This window comes from Chiloscyllium plagiosum, chromosome 15 (assembly GCF_004010195.1).
Source record: "Chiloscyllium plagiosum isolate BGI_BamShark_2017 chromosome 15, ASM401019v2, whole genome shotgun sequence".
Taxonomy (NCBI): domain Eukaryota; kingdom Metazoa; phylum Chordata; class Chondrichthyes; order Orectolobiformes; family Hemiscylliidae; genus Chiloscyllium; species Chiloscyllium plagiosum.
In genome coordinates this window covers 81,150,045-81,154,828 of record NC_057724.1, presented here as the reverse complement: position 1 = coordinate 81,154,828, position 4,784 = coordinate 81,150,045, and positions in this window count along the sequence as shown.

The window sequence follows — 4,784 nt, the reverse complement described above, 5'->3', positions numbered from 1 at the left end:
GGGTGTCCTGGAGGGAGCGATCCCTGTGAAGTGCAGAGATCGATCCCAGTTAGACAGAAAAGCTCTTTCTGAAGGATTCTCATCTACAACTGAATAAATAACTTAAGGATAATATTAATTTGTAAAGAAACAATACACAGATGTGTGAAGATTAGAGAGAGGTCAGAATATCTTCAGGTTTGATGAACCTACAGGGAATTATTAAAAAATAATAACAGGGCAGAAAGTAGTGTATGACAGAAACCTAACCAGCAATGTCACACCAGGAAAAGAATAACATATGTGAGTGTTTGTCTTTGAGAGAGTGAGAAATTGATAACTGAAAACAAACCAGGCTTCAAATTGATATTTTGTGTTTGTCTTCACTGTGAAAGGCTCAGAGAACTTTCAAAAGATTATTGAACATCAATGTGTGATCGTGAGGGCGACACTTAAAACATCATCACAGAAAAGGTGCCAGAGGGTCAGAGGGTCATCCAGCACAGAACAGGCCCTTTGACTCAATGAGTCTGTGTGACCTATCCACCCAGGTCTCACTTTCCAGCACTTGACCCATATTCTTGAATATTCTAACATTTTAAATGCTTATCAAAGTACTTTTTAAAGTTTGTGAGGTTTCTTACCCCAGCTACCCTCCCTGACAGTATATTCCAAACTCCCATCACCCTCGGAGTGCAAAAAGTGTTTCCTCCATACCTCTCTAAACGTCCTGCCTTTCACCTTATAATGATGCCCCCTTGTTATTCAGCCTTCCACTAAGGCCAACAGCTGTTTTCTATCCACTCTGTCCATGTCCCTCGTAACCTTATCCACCTCTACCAGGTCCCCTCTCAACATTCCCTGTTCCAGAGAAAAGAACCCGAGCTTACCCAGCCTCTCCCCATCGCTGAAATGCTCCATCTTAGGAACGTCCTGGTGAATCTCCCTCTGCACCCCCTCCATCCCAGGAACATCCTGGTGAATCTCCCTCTGCACCCCCTCCATCCCAGGAACATCCTGGTGAATCTCCCTCTGCACCCCCTCCATCCCACCCCCTCCATCCCAGGAACATCCTGGTGAATCTCCCTCTGCACCCCCTCCATCCCAGGAACATCCCGGTGAATCTCCCTCTGCACTCCCTCCAGAGCAATCACATCCTTCCTATAGTGTGTTTAGATTAGATTAGATTACTTACAGTGTGGAAACAGGCCCTTTGGCCCAACAAGTCCACACCGACCCGCCGAAGCGTAACCCACCCATACCCCTACATTTACCCCTTTACCTAACACTACAGGCAATTTAGTATGGCCAATTCACCTGACCTGCACAGCTTTGGACTGTGGGAGGAAACCGGAGCACCCGGAGGAAACCCACACAGACACGGGGAGAATGTGCAAACTCCACACAGTCAGTCGTCTGAGTCGAGAATTGAACCCAGGTCTCTGGCGCTGTGAGGCAGCAGTGCTAACCACTGTGCCACCGTGCTGCCCGTGTGGGGACCAGAACGCCACACAGTACTCCAGCTGGGGCCTCACATTGTACTGCTCCTACATACTTCCCTGCTGTTATAATCTACACCTCGTCTGATAAAGGTAAGTGTGCCTTGTGCTTTCTAAACCAACCATATTAACCTGTCCTGTCACCTCCTGGGATCTGTGGACAAGTAACTTAAGATCCTCTGTTCTGATCTCTGTGGTATGCCATTGACCACAGGCTCCAGTCACACAAACAGCCTCCTATCACCACCCTCTGTCTCCTGTCACTGAGCCAACCTTGGATCCATCTTGCCAAGTGACCCTGGATCCTGTTCTTTATCAGTCTCCCATTTGGGTCCTTGTCAAAGACTTTGCTGAAATCGTATAAACTACATCAATGTCCCTACCCTCATCTACACATCTGATCAGCTCTTTGAAAAACTCCATCAAATTTGTAAGGCACGGCCTCCCTCCAACAAAGCCCGACTGACTATCCTGAATCAAACCAAGTGCAGATTAATTGTCTCCCTCACTGTTGTCTCTGATAGTTCCCTGTCACTGATGTGAGACTCATTGGTCTGTAGTTCCCTGTCTATCTCTAACACCCTTCTTGTAAAGTGGAACGACATTAGCTGTTCTCCAGGCATCTGGCACCTCTCCTGGGGCAGGACACAAATTAAACATTTGGGTCAGAGCCCCTGTAATTTCCTCCATCACCCATAACAACCTGGGATACACCTCACCCTGACCTGGGGTTTGTCCACTTGAAACCTACCAGAATCCCCAATATATCCTCACTTCCTATGTCAAACTGCTCAAGATCTACAGTCGCCCCTCTTGCTGTATTCTAGACCTACAAAGTGAAGACAGCCTCGAAGAAATCATTTAACAGTCTGCCAACGTCCTCCAGCTCCATGTACAGATTGGCACCTTGGTCCCTAATGGGCTCTATTCTTTAGATGGTTATCCTCTTCCCCCGATAGAATGTTTTGGAATTCTCCCTAACTTTACCCACCAGTGTTTTTCCATGACCCCTCTTGGCTCTCTGAGTTGCTTGCTCAATATCCCCCCTGCATTTTCAATGATCCTCTGTGGCATCTGTTGATTGGCTGCTAAAACTCTCTCTGTTTTTTTCCTTATTCAGCCCTGAATATTCTTCCTGGGAAAACTGTTGTCCCTGAACCATGGTAAGTTCCTTGAATCCGATGGAAAGCATCGTAGCATCATAAACTATGTAGCTGCATGTCTGGGACATGCATTGGTTATAATCTTCCCAACATAGACTCAGCAAAATGACTGTCTTTGTTTGACAGTAAGGAGCAACACCAATGGTGTCTGGTTGGGCCGAGCGTGTACAGAGACATCGAGCTGTGCAATGCCGTTCTCCTTGACACTAGGGTGCAGTCGGATTCAGTGCTGAGTGACACGCACCTACATCTTGATTTCTGTTGCTACGAAAACAAACTTCTTGCTTATGTGGCAACTTTCCATTTTAAGTTTCTTTCATTTTCCAAACTGGTGCTAAAACTGCAGTCTTAGAGAAACCAAATCTCTCCTCACATCATTTTCCTTAAAAGGTACATCTTGTGGTTCAAGAAAACAAAGTCTATAATTAGTTCATTATTCCCACAACATGTGAGTCACTTTATTCCTTTCCCCACTTCACACGATCACAATAGACAAGCCTACATTTTCACGACAAGCTCAGCTATAAATAACACAGGCCACCTTTACAATCTCATTCGAGTTGGGTGGGTGGTTGAACCTACACATCTTGTGCTGTGGCCTCAGGAAGCAAGCCTCTGTACTGTTCCATCCCCATTGTGGGCCGTCTCAAACTACTCACTGCCAGCACCACAGCCTTGGATGAAGACCCTGCTTTTATCACCTTTACCAGGGGGAGGCAATAGTCTTGAGTTACAATCACTTGATTAGGAATGCAGAGTCTCAGTAATATACTGGAGATCCGGGTTCAACTCTGGGATTGTCAGACAAATGCATCTGGGTCACAAATGTCTTTTAGGGAAGGATACTGTCATCCTCACTTGGTCTGGCCTACATGTGACTCCAGACCCACAGCAATGTGGTTGGCTGTTCAGTGCCCTCTGGGTAATTAAGGATGGGCAATACATGCTGGTCTGGTCAGTGACACCCATGCCCTGTGAATGAACTAAAATAAAATGCATCACTGGGGCGAATACAGGACTCATTCCCACAAGGAATGGTTGGGGTGGATAGGGTTGGTTACTCAGTGAAAGACGCTGTTGGCTCTGCCTGGACTGTGTTGGTGTTCTAGTTAAAGCTGTTAACTGTGACTGAGTGTTGCAGACTGGCACATCCCAAGGTTCTGAGAGACGCACTAAAGCCTGGGGCAGCTGCTGCCGAGGCACAGTGGGGACAGGCCAATGTGTAAAGGTCTTTAGGGAGGTCTGTCCAGTGACAGGGCCCTCCTGATGCCTCAACTATGTGTAAATATAGTCTTGGATGAGTAAGAGATGCCTTTGGTTTGGTTGGCTAGATAGGAGTCAAACTCCAATGTTTATTTCTTTGTATGTTACTGTACAGAACTGAACTGCTTTAGTGACTATGTACATATAAAGATAATTTTATGAATAACATCTATTTTTGAAATAAAATGATATCCTACCACTTCCACCTATTTGAATATCATCAGTTAAAGGCCATAATCTTCTAGTTCTTTCCCACCTCCTCCCATCAGTTTTTAAAAGCTGTTAAAATTCCAGTTTTTACATAGAACATAGAACATAGAAGAATACAGTATTTGAATATCATCAGTTAAAGGCCATAATCTTCTAGTTCTTTCCCACCTCCTCCCATCAGTTTTTAAAAGCTGTTAAAATTCCAGTTTTTACATAGAACATAGAACATAGAAGAATACAGCACAGTACAGGCCCTTCGGCCCTCGGTGTTGCGCCGATCCAAGCCCACCTAACCTACACTAGCCCACTATCCTCCATATGCCTATCCAATGCCCGTTTAAATGCCCATAAAGAGGGAGAGTCTACCACTGCTACTGGCAGGGCATTCCATGAACTCACGACTCGCTGAGTAAAGAACCTACCCCTAACATCTGTCCTATACCTACCACCCCTTAATTTAAGCTATGCTCCTCGTAATAGCTGACTCCATACGTGGAAAAAGGTTCCCATGGTCAACCCTATCTAAACCCCTAATCATCTTGTACACCTCTATCAAGTCACCCCTAAACCTTCTTTTCGCGAATGAAAACAACCGCAAGTGCCTCAGCCTTTCCTCATACAATCTTCCTACCATACCAGGCAACATCCTGGCAAACCTCCTCTGCACCCG